General features: G+C 46.7%; 1 protein-coding gene across 2 annotated transcripts in view; it reads left to right on the forward strand.

Moving 5' to 3' along the window:
- Window positions 1-12,465, forward strand: part of RAB6A (RAB6A, member RAS oncogene family) — a 42,892-nt gene that overhangs the window by 596 nt on the left and 29,831 nt on the right. The gene's annotated exons all lie outside the window — the stretch shown is intronic.

Below are 12,465 nucleotides of genomic sequence, written 5' to 3' on the forward strand. Positions count from 1 at the left end.
GGGGTCTGAGAGGATCACCCTCCTCACTTTGCCTTCCACCCCTATGGGGGTCTGAGAGGATCACCCTCCTCACCTTCCCTGGCACCCACCCACCCTCATGAGGGTCCCTTTCACTGCCATCCACCCACATAGCCTCCTGGGGGTCTGAGAGTATCACCCTCCTCATCCTCCCTGGCACCCACCCACCCTCCGTCCTGGGTGTCCCTGACACCCACCTACCCTCCTGGGAGCCTGAGGTGTTCAGCTCTGGTTTAACACCCCCACCCCCCCCCAAAGCCTGTCTGATTCAGGAACAGTTGCTGATTCATTTGATCCCGGCCCCTCTGGTTTTTGGGGGGTAGGAGCCTCAATCCTCGCTGTTTTCCGTGTAAATACAGCGTTTTTCCATAATGGAGTTCTGTCTTGGCAGAGCAACGCTCTGAATATTTAATTCAGCCAGTGAGGTTTTCTTGCCTGTCTCTGGAATGAAAAAAAAACCACCCAACCTAAACGCTGTCTCCTCCTTCCTGAGCGGAAGGCCTCTCTCTCCATTACTGCATTCCACATTTTCCCTTGGAAGAGTTTTCTGAAAAGAGCAAAAAAGCTCCTTTATCAGCTGCTTTGTGTAATCCTGGTGAGATACTGAGCGATCTTTGACATAATGAGGAGGTGCAGAATATTTCTGTCTCAGGGCGGGGTATTTGCTCCCTCAGCCACCTTTGGTCTCTGTGTGAGACATGATGAAATACTTGGATTTTTTTTATTTTTTGGGGGAGGGAAAGGACTTATATCTCGGTATTTCCTCACTCACGTGGATGAGCTTGATGATAAGGCTGTCATTGAAATTATTCACCTATACATCGGTGGGTTTCTTTAGTCTGTGCCTTTAATCCTTTTTTATTTCGTGGTTTTGGGGTTGAAACAGCTCTTTTTCGTGTCAGGAATTTGGAGAGCAGAGGTGCAACTTGGGTATTTATTATTTTTTGGGGGGTTAGTCACCTGATGTACTTGCTGAGGTGATGTTTGGCCAGCCATTTTATGAGGATTTTGGAAGAGGGTCATGTGTAGAAAATGCTGGTTTGTTGTGGGGGTTTTTTGTTTGTTTGTTTGTTTTCCCCAGGTATTTGACAACAGCAATTTTAAATATTAGCAATGCATTTGCAAAATGTTTGGCTTGTATTCCTGTGTTTCTGAGCTTCAGTATCCCGAAGCTTTTCCTGCATGGAAGGTTGTGGCACCTGGTGCAGCTCTTAAATCTGAGCAGCTCTTTTACACGTGCATTTCTTGTCTCTTGCAGCAGACATAACGTCAGATATCTCCTTCCTGTAGGAATTTTTTCCCCTCTCAGCTCATCATCTTTGTTTGTACTGGGAGGTTTTAAATAATTCCTGATCATGACAACAAATGTAAGGAGGAGAGAAAGGATTCTGTGGGTACAGCAGAGCAAGATGCTCCTGAGTGGATATTCATCCCTGCAACTGCTGCCTTGGCCGGGGCTTAGGGATGGGTGGGAGCTGATTTGAATCCAGGGCCTGGCCAGCAGCTGCAGTCCTGCCTTTGTCTGGGATGCTGGGGATGGATGATTCCATGCCTGCTCCGTGCTCAGTGTGTCCCTGCATCCCGTGGGTGCTGCAGCGTGGGCACGTTCCAGCACGGAGCTCATGGATGAGTCTGTGCTGGAGACACGGCTTTTCCTGAATTGAGTCTCCTCAGACGTCTCTGCCATGATGTCATTCCCTGCCATTTTTTATTTTTTTTCCTGCCCAGAGGGAGCATAGCTCCCATTCCAAATAATGTTTGGAAATCATTGCAGAAGAATCTCTGCTGCTGCAAGAAAGGGAGTTGGAGTGGGCTGTGCTCACACCTTTGTTTGGAAGGGCGGGGGAATTGCAGGAATAAAAGTTTTTACAAAAGCAGGTTTTGCATCTGAGGGGATCTTTGTACAACTGTTGCTCTGGGTTGGCGCATTGGCTCCCTGTTTGGCTGGAAGGTTTGTGTGCCCTGTTGGAAGGCCAGAATTAGAGGTATCCCACTGCTGCTGCTGGGGAGGCTGAGTGCTCCTGCTCCGTGTACATCCAAGGGCTCCAGGATGACAAATGGAATGTCACAAAGGGCTGCCATGGCCTGTACACAGCCTCTCCAACAAATGCTATGGCTAAGGAAATCTGCACTGCAATTCCTTCCAGGGTCTGCAGTGGTACAGCCTCGTTCCATGGCAGATTTGGGAGTGTTTTATTCCTGTCTGGAGTGGGGTTGCACAGCGAATGCAGTGCCCGGTTTTCTCCGCTCCCCTCAGCCATGTTGTGGGAGTCCAGTGCTGTATTCCCGTGGACTGCAGTGATCTTGCCTCCTCCTGCTGTTCACCACTAGCTGCAGGGTCTTTTTCCTGTGCTAAGATGCTGATTTTCCCTGCTCCTTGCTCCCCAAAATCTCCAGGGTTTGTCCCCCAGCCCCTCCCCAGCCCAGCCCTGCCGCATGTGCTGGGGATGCACCATGAGCCTGCAACATCATCCGTGTCCAGCCAGGAGAACCTTTTCCTCCTCCTCTCTTTCCATCCCTTATTTTTTTTAACTTACACCAGCAACTTCCCCAGCACTCCCCTTAATTGAATTACTCTCCTCAATGATTGAAGATTATACAGGGTGTAGCAGTTTTAAATATGCTAATCTTTGCTGAAAAGACAGGGAGAGCTCTGTGCTGGGGGATTAGATGGAGCTATTGTGTGTGGGGAAGTGTGTTTCTTACTGCCTTTGATCTGCTTTTATCAGGTGGGTTTTGTCAGCCCTAATACCTCAGGTTTGAGGAATTCTGGTTTCTGGGTCACACCAGTTAATGTACACATCACCTATATTGGGGTGGCTTGCAGAAAATACAATACAGATTCAAATATTAATAATTATTGCATAGGAACACCTCTACTTCTTCATAAATGGATTTTTTTTTCTTTTGATTGAATGGGCAGAACTGAATGCAACAGAAATATTTGCCCATCACGTGAGTTTATGCTGCAGCTTCCATTGGTGAGCAGGTCTGAAGGGCATCAGTGTGTCCAAAAGGAGTCCCTCTTGTCTCTCTCTCTGTGGTGGCATTTCTGCATTGAGGAAGATCCTGGAGAAAATTACAACCATTTTTTAATCAGGAACTGAGAGTTTTAATATTGCAAAGATAGGGGCAGCGTAATAACTCATGGACTATAACTGTTTGGAGAGCACTAACGAGCTGTGCTGTTGCATAACTGCTGGTCCAGGCCCTGCTGAGCAGTGTGTGTTTTACTGGATGGCTGGAGAACTGCGGGTGCTTCGAGTGTAACCTGAAGCTGGTGTCACCCTGCCCATGGTCCTGCAGGGACTGCCATCCCTGTGCAACTTAAAACTCCCTTGGTTTTAAGGAATTCTCGGCTTACCAACTCCAGAGAGCTGTTGGTTTGTCCCACTGGTGGTTTAAAAGCTCATAAGCTCATCCCCTTCCCTCCTGTTTAATTTCTTGGTGCTGGTTTTCCATTGGATATTTCGGGTTGTATTTGGACTGTGTGAATTTTCCAGGGGTTATTGAACTTGGGTTTCTTGGGTACATGTGGAATATCAGCAATGCATCCCAACAAAGGGGAAGTCAGGCAGAAACACCAGGGTGGAGGAACAGCATGGATGAACCAGGAGCTCCTGGACAACCTCAAAGCCAAAAGGGAAGTCCACAGAGGGTGGGAGCAGGGACAAGTGGCCTGGGAGGAACGCACAGGAATTGCTGGGAGAAGAGAAGGCTCCAGGGAGACCTGAGAGCCCCTTCCAGGGCCTGAAGGGGCTCCAGGAGAGCTGGAGAGGGACTTGGAACAAGAGATGGAGGGACAGGATAAAGGGAATTGGCTTCCCAGAGGGCAGGGATAGATGGGATATTGGGGAGGAATTCCTCGCTGTGAGGGTGGGGAGGCCCTGGCCCAGGTTGCCCAGAGAAGCTGTGGCTGTCCCATCCCTGGAAGTGTCCAAGGCCAGGTTGGAGCAACCTGGGATAGTGGGAGGTGTCCCTGCCATCCCAAACCAGTCTGTGGTTCTTTCCCAGTGTAACCTGCTTGAGGTCTGATCCCTCCTCGCTGTCCTAAGGACCTTGAATTCCACCATTTCTCTTTTCCACCATTCCTCTTTTCCCCCATCCCTTCCTGTAGCGATGCCTGCCAGAGAAAAAGGCCTCAGTGTTTTGTGGTGCCTGTTCTCGTGGTGCCTTTTGATCCCTGGCTATTTGTGGAAGCCTCTGAAGGAGCTGCATCTGCTCTGGAAAGGAGGAGTAGCTGTGCCTTTCTCTGCTCTGGTATCTTTTCTGTCTGCAACTGAGAAATAATTTGGGATTTTAACCAAATGATCATCTTGTACCTTGATGTGACACAATCTGTTGAGTGGTGTGGTGGTACCTGGCATTTGATCCATGCTCTGCAAAGCCCAGGTCTGAAGGTTTTGGTGGAAATGTAAATGGGAGTAATGGAGAATCAAAGGTAAGGAACCTCCTCTGAGGCCACCTCAGCAGACAATGCAGCACTTGGGAATTATCAGAGCCATTTTTTTCAGCTTCACTGATGGTTAAAAACCTGTCTCCTGTAACGAATTTGTGAGGAAATAGCTGCCTTCTCCTTACCTGGTAATTTAGTGCAGATGTTTAAAGGCTTTTTGTTGCCTTCATGCACATCCAAGTACCCGTTGTGTTCACTAATGATGATAAAACCCCAAATAACCACCCCAAAACGAGCCAACTAAAGCTCTCCATGCTTTGACTGTGGCTCAGAAGGAATCACATTTGGCTGTCTCAGATTTTTCAAGTCACCCCTCAGAATTCACCTGTGAGTCCTGTTACCTGTAAACCAGTTACCTTGTGATACATGGATGTTTCTGAAAGGATATGGGAATGCTGACCCATCTCTGGGATGGAGCAGGGAAGAGACCTCAGAGGTGGGACAAGGGTTGGACTTGATGATCTCAGAGGGCTTCTCCATCCCAGATGATTCTGTGATTCTCTAAAAGCACTATTTTTGAAAATTAAGTGATATAATCAAAGCAATTCTATTTTTGACACATTAGTATAAATTATTTATGGAAGTAGTTTAAATGAAAAATGAGTGTCTTGGCAAACAAAATGTGGCCTTGCAGTGAAAGTAAAATTTTTCAGGCCCTTTTGCTTGGTTTATTCACTGAGCTTAACACAGAGTTGAAAAGCTAAATGGATTCTTTGTTTTCCCCTCAGCATAACCCAAACTCTTCTGGCTCTAATATACTGAAAGGCCCAGGGACAGTGAGCAGTTGAATCAATTATTTAACAGCAGGTATTTGCCTTTTATGTGCAAACCATGATGGGCTAAATATGTTTTGGAATATTGGAGTGATATTAACTGGAAAAAAAAAGGACTTTTTATGTGTTTTCAGTACTATTTTACTCTTATCCAAATGCATCACAAGGAAAAAGATAATCTGGGAAGCAAATATTATGTGAAATTAAATGTAAATAAGTTCTTGTCCTCAGCGGGAGCTCCGGGTTGTGGAGCCCCTCGCTGGCTTCTGGCTGCCTCCTGTGGAGTCTGGAAAAGGGAATTCAGCCTTCCACTTGGGAAGGAAGTCCTTATTCAGCTGTCCAGCACAATGGTGCATTTGTTTAATTGGAGTTCTTAGAGTGAGGGTGGAACTTTCCTTTTTTTGTTCCCCTGTCAGCGCGTCCTTTCTGCTGGAAAACTGGGATGAGTCCATGCTGCCGGAATGCCAGAGCATGGTTTTCCGAGTCCCTTGGACTTATGGCATGGCCAGGGTGATGCCAGCTGGTTTAGTTCCAGCGGGAAGCTGAGGGATGCATCCTGGGATGTCTTGGAGTTTGACTTCCAAAGCATTTTTCCAAAGCCAAACACCAAATTCTGACGTGAAAAATTCTGATGGTGGTTAGAACCTGACAAAGTGAGGATGTTCTCCAAAGTTTTTTCCTTCTCCTTAGGCATTTTTGCCCATGGCAGTTGCTTCCATTTTAATGCTTGGATTTGGGGCTCATGGAAGAGGATCCATGCCTTGAGTGGCTGCCAGCATTCCCTGGAGATGCCACCCAGCTATTCCGAGCTTCACAGGCTCGTGGTGTTCTCTCAGCCAGACTTGTGTAGGTGTTCCCAACACACAGAATTCAGGCTTTGCTTTAAATCCGAAGCGTGTTTGTCCAGAATGGAAAGGGTTGGGGAGAAATGCTGGAGCAGGTTTGTGTTCAGCTGCACCGAGGGAAGGGGCAGGTTTGAAACCTGCTGAGGAGAAAATGTTCCTTCACTTGGTCTCTTTGCCTTGAGTTAGGATCACTCAAACCTGTGTACTGGTGACATTTGTGCCACACAAGTGCCATTTGTCCCGCTAAGGGACTTCTTTGTAATGATTTGCTTCCAGAAGGAGCAAATCAGCAACTGCTGCAGGAAAAAACCCCAAACCAACCCACTCCAGCATTTCTGTAATTAAAGCAGAGGGCAGTTTATTCCCTGCTTCCTGTCCGTGCCTCTGTCTAGGTCTGAGTTACAGCCAGGTCATTCTCCCAGTGTTCCTGATCTGTGCCACGCAAGGGGAAGGGGAATTGGAGCTGGAATAGCTGTGAACTAAAAGGAGAGGGGCCCTGGGAGGGTGGCAAAGCTCCAAGCAGTGGCTGATGCCGGATTGACAGGGTCCCTGTCACTCTGAGCTTCGCCAAGGGGTGTAGGGAGCTGCTGCTGGAGTTGGGAAGAGAGAATTCCCGCTCACAGGGTGGGAGTTTGGCCCTGCAGAGGCTCTGGAGCTGCCCAGGAACGGGCAGGCAGTTGGATCAATGGGAGTGCAGGAGTGTTTCTCTGCAACTTCCTTTGGTTTAATGGAGATGTTGCCTTTTCTGGGAGTAGGAAATATTCCCTCATTGCTGTCCTGCTGGCACAGGAATGGCCATGAGAACCCTCTGTGGCAGTGACAGGAGGGTTTTATTTAATTATTTAATAATCCCAGACTGAAGGGATCTGAACTGGATGGGTGATAGAATCACCCAGTGGAGGAGGAAGTGGAGGGAACATTCCCTTTCCAAGGAAGTTCTGCCTCCTTTTTGGCTTTCCTGGACAGCAGTGTCCAGCTCTCCATGCTGGAGCTTTGCTGCCTCCTTTGCCTTGTCTGCATTCCCTGTTTATTTTTTCACTTCCCCTTATTTGTTGCTGAAGCAGGTTTTTGGGGGTTGTGTCCTCAGCTCTCTCAAAATGGCTGGAAAATCACTGTCCCTGCCTAAAAACCAGGATGGCTCTACTGCTGCTGGTTGGGATAAAGCTGGAGGTGAATCCCTCAGCAGCTGGAGACAGCTGGAGTTTGGTGGATCATTGCAAGGAAATCCTTCCCTGTTTCATTTCCTGACCTTGGAATGCCGTACACAGGCTTGCTCTTCCAGTTCCTGTGATCCCTTCTGAGCTTCCCAAGCTGCCTCTTGATATCAATCCTTCATCTGTTCAACTCATAATTATGGCCCTATTCTTTCTGTGCTTCCGACTTCCCAGTGGAGTTATCTTTGGCCTTTTTTCCCTGAACACTCACCAGAGTGGCTTTTATCCACCATCCTACAATCCTGACCATGATTCTCTTCCACTTTTTTCTATTTTTAGCTGCTCTTAAACCACAACGTGCCTTCCCCCCCCCCCGACGCTGCATAAACAGCAGGCAGATCAAACGCTCGTGTCCCACAAAATTGACCTCTTTATTGGGATGCTCTAGTGCAGCAGGAGACTTGAAAAGGAGCTTTTCCCAGGGACAAAAAACCCCCAACTTTTCCAATCTTGTCTCACCTGCTGCTTTGGGGTTAAAATACTTCCCCCCTCTCACTATCCAAAGGGCTGAGAGGTTTCCCTCTGTAGGTTTGATGGACTCTGGGCTGTCACAGTGAGTAATTTACAGGTAAATATAAATTCCTTGGCCTTGGGGATGCTAAAAGTTCACTTCAAATGGTTGGTGGAGACTTGCACAGCTAAGAATGAGTCAAAACTGTGAGACCTGGCTCCAGATCCCAGGAAGAGCAAAGTCCCAGGAAGGTCAAAGATCTGGTTCCAGATCCCAGGAAGAGCAAAGGCTTTCCAGTGTTACCTTTTGGGAAGTGGAGGAGGGGAAGAAATGTCCTACGGGAGATCTTTGGATGTTTTGTTTCTGTGCTTTTCCCTGGATTTGGTGCTTCTGAACTACTTCCTAAAACACCTGACTCAAGAACCAAGCTGTGGTGCACTTAAAGCTGGTTTTTTTTTAGGCAGGGCAGCCTGAAGATCCCAAATTATCTTCTGTGCACACTTGTATGAGGAATTGCCCACAAATCTTTTCTGTGTCATAAGAAATATTAGAGTTAAATAGGAACTTCTCTGGTCCTTAGACCTCTTATATGAAGGGATTGTTCTTCTAGAAAATAGCAGAGGAGAATATTTATTTCAAGGTTCTGCTGGAGAAGAATATTTATTTTAAGGCACTGGATCCCAGCTGGGGTGTAGATCATTCTTCTCTAAAGAATTTTCTGCTCCAAACCCAGTTTCTCACAGAAACACTTCCTTTTTTATTTTCCCATACTTGAATTGCACAATTCTTTTTGGAACAGCCTTTTTCTAGAAAAGATCAGAATAAAATAAACACCAACCAAACTTGTTGCATTTACAATTTGGAAACAATTTTCTGTCTTTTAAAGACTTAAACTTTTTAATTTTTTAAATTATTGTTGATGGGTATCAAACCTTGGGTCTGTAGACCCTTCAGGCTCCGTGACCTCTTCCCAAGGCTCTTGGGAAGGGACAAGTTCATTGTCAGCTGGCTTAAATTCCCTAAAGAGTGTCTGTGTCTCAGTTAGGAAGTTTTTAGGAGGCTGTCCATTGAAAGGTTGGGAATTGTGCTGGGTTAACATCAGCTGAGCTTGGAGTTCTTAATTTGGGGGGCAGGTGGAGCAGGAGTGCCTGTGCTGGTAGCAATTCCCAAGAAGAAAAGCTGGCACAGCTCAGGAGCAGAGTCCTGAAGGCGGAACAGACAGTGTGGTGTCAGGATATTCCTTGAATCCTTAACCTAAAGGATTTGTGGGATGCTTTGGCCACATGTCCGAGGACACCAGTTTCTCAAACTGTGCTAATCTCAGTTTCCACATGGTTTGGTAGAAACCAAACCATGGTTTTGTATTTTCTGCTGCTAAAAATACAGACTGTGGTTGGTTTTATTTCCTGAAACCCCGGGTTTTGTGCTGCCCTTGTCCACAGCCTGTTATATCCCTGTGCTCTGGTTTCTCCAGCTGTTTTCCTGCCTGGCTGTGGGGTTGCATCACGTGTGTGTCGATGTGCAGCTCCATTATTTTCGCACCATTCCCCAGGTGTTCTGCACACACATCCCTGTCAGCTCGGATCACACATCCCCAGAGCTGAGCTGTGCTTAAGGAATCTGCTCTGGGCGCTTTTTTCCCCCCTCACAAGCTGCCTTAAATCAGGACTGGTTTGGGATTTTCCTTCTGAAGGAACACTGGCCTGCGTCTGCCTGGAGAAGGAGTTTGGGGGAGCTCCTGTGGAAGCTCCTCTGCACCTCCCATGGGGAAGGAGCAGAGGTCAAGTCCTGGTCCTTCCCGTGCTGCCCAGAACATGGGGGGTTCTGGGAATAACATGGAATCACTGAGGAAGAAGCTGTATGGAGTCCCTTTTTCTCCCTCACCTTTTTTCTCCTCTCTTTTTTCTCCCCCCTTTCCCCTCCCTATTCCCCCTTTTTTTCTCTCCCCCCTTTTTTTCTCTCCCCCCTTTTTTTCTCTCCCCCCTTTTTTTCTCTCCCCCCTTTTTTTCTCTCCCCCCTTTTTTTCTCTCCCCCCTTTTTTTCTCTCCCCCCTTTTTTTCTCTCCCCCCTTTTTTTCTCTCCCCCCTTTTTTTCTCTCCCCCCTTTTTTTCTCTCCCCCCTTTTTTTCTCTCCCCCCTTTTTTTCTCTCCCCCCTTTTTTTCTCTCCCCCCTTTTTTTCTCTCCCCCCTTTTTCTCACCCTTTCCCTCCCTTTTCCTTCCCCCCCCTTTTCTTCCCTTTCTCCTCCCCCCCTTTTCCTCCTTCTCTTCTTCCTCCCCCCCTTTTCCTCCTTCTCTCCTTCCTCCCCCCCTTTTCCTCCTTCTCTCCTTCCTCCCCTTTTTCCTTCTTTTTCCTCCCACTTTTCCTTCTTCCCTCCCCTTTCCTTCTCTCCCTTCCCTTTTCTTCCTTCTTCTCCTTTCTCCAGGCAGGAAAAGAATTTCCTCAGTGTGAGAGGGCAGAATATTCCTCGTGGCCCTGTAGGAAGTCAGGAGAGGAGGGAGGAAGAGGAAGTACTTGCTTGTTTTGCCAGTGGGATAATGGTGCTGGGGAAACATTAGGAAAATTTCCCTGAGTTCAAGGATGAAAGGAAGGGAAGTGGGTGGTAATCCCTGGCATTTTCATAGGTCTCCTGAGACTTCTCTAATTCCTACTTGGAATGGATGACTGAGCACTGCTTGTTGTGCTTCCAAGGGCAGAACATCTTTGGGAAGGGATGTTCCAAGGGCTGCATTTGGCATGTGGTGCAGGGATGCCTGGATTCCCTTATGGAATAACACATCGGGATAATGTTCAGTGCTCAGAGGAGTGAATGTTTCCCTTCAGGAATGTATCCTCAGGTGGCTGCCTGTTTTATCCCTGCTCTCTTTGCCTAGGTGTTGCCATCTTTTCCATAGCTTCCATGTCCTATTCCATGACACCATGAAGGAGGAATTTTTCCTGAGGGACAGACTCTTCTCTCCCCCCTCTGTGGGGTTTTATCTCCTTTTCTCCATCTCACCCCATGTTGGTTGCATCTGATAATACAATTATTTTGATTTATCTGCCTTCAGCTCATTAGATTATCCTTAAATTATTAATTAACGTGGGGCAGGGGAGGTTATATGGGAATGGAGGACAGAGACTGTACTTTGGAGAGGATGGAGAGCTCTAGAACCCAAAGGAACTTCTGGATACTCCTGGAAGTCCAGGTCTGTGCTGTGCCCTTTCATTCCAGGCTTCTTTGAGGTTCTTCTCCAGTTCCTTTGAGGGCCTCGAATCCCAGATTTCTGCAATACACCTGTTTTGAATAGGGAACAGGAGAATATTGGCTTTTCCTTTTAGGGAGCAGGAACCCCTCTGGGAAGGGGTTTAAAGTGGAGTAGAGAAGTTCCAAACAAAGCAGAAATAAATCCACTCAGATCCTGGGCTGGATTTGGAGCCAAGAAAGGGAGGAAGATGCTTAATCATTTTAAGTGTTCAGGAATAACAACGTGGGAAAATGTTGCTGAATGAGCACTTTGGGCAGGAAGTATGAAGCTTAAATTTATGGGAATATTTTATCAGAGACTTCAGGCTGTTCCAGTTGGAAGGGACCTATAATGTCCGTTTTGTCCAACTGCCTGACCAGTTCAAGGGTGAGCTTTCCCCAGTCTCCTTCCTTAAGGATGCAAAATTCAGGGATTATATTTGTTTTGAAGGAAACAAGGTAGGCAAGAGCTCACCTGCCCTTCTGGGTTTGTTTATGATCTGAAAGGATGAGAATTAGCCCAGGAAAACTGTTTTTCTCCCTGTTCCTCAGTAGTTTCAGCAGAGGAATCCCTGTCTTGGGAAAAGTCTCGATCTTCCCAAACGGGACAATCCTGTGTTTCTGTTTTGGCCCTGAGTGGACTGGAGCAGTTCCAAGTGGAGGGTGAATCACTCAGCTCCTGTGTGTGCCTGGAACAGCCATTAAAATGTTCATTTGACGTTATCACAAACCCCATTTTGATCCTGTGGAGGAATCCAGAGGTTTGAACCTCTTGGCTCACGGTGAGCTCTTCCAGGTTTTTATCCCTGGCTCTCTCAACTTCCTGATCCATTTGCCATGTCTGAATAGAATCTCCTCAGTGTTTGGTAGCTGAAAACACCTCTATAATGAGTTAATTAACCCCTTTTGAGCTGTTTTTAAATACTTCTTGTCCTGTTTGCAGCATTTAATGAATATTTTCTGTAGGGACTCTCCTTGGATTAGTCAAACCCTTTGAATCTTATGATGCAATTGCTGGAGCTGCTTTGCCTGGATAGTTCCCAAGGGGAAAAATTCTAATTTTATTACTTGAAGAGAGAATCAGCTACTTAGTCTAGAAATTTCTTGAAGGACTTCCATAAAAGTTCCTCAAATATCACCAATAACTGTCAGATATCGGCGTCTTTTTTAACCCCATTTCTAATTTTTTTCCGTAATAATTTTTTTAAATAATATTTTAAAATAATTTTAATAAATAAACTTGGTTTTCCTTCTTTTAGATAATGTGTAAGGTACTCTCTAGTGCCAGGGATGAAGTGTCTCCATGCCATCAGCATTCCAGGTCCTATCCAGTGAAGTGGGAAGGAGAACAGCTCAAACTTGAGGGCGAACAAGTAGCTGAAGGTTAAAGCTGGATTGCTCCAAGTCAAGTGACAGGAATCGGGATATTCTTGGATGTCTTTGCAGATGTTCCAGCTACTCAAATATTTCCCCTTTCTTAGGCA

This window comes from Pseudopipra pipra, chromosome 2 (genome assembly GCF_036250125.1).
Source record: "Pseudopipra pipra isolate bDixPip1 chromosome 2, bDixPip1.hap1, whole genome shotgun sequence".
NCBI classification, from domain to species: domain Eukaryota; kingdom Metazoa; phylum Chordata; class Aves; order Passeriformes; family Pipridae; genus Pseudopipra; species Pseudopipra pipra.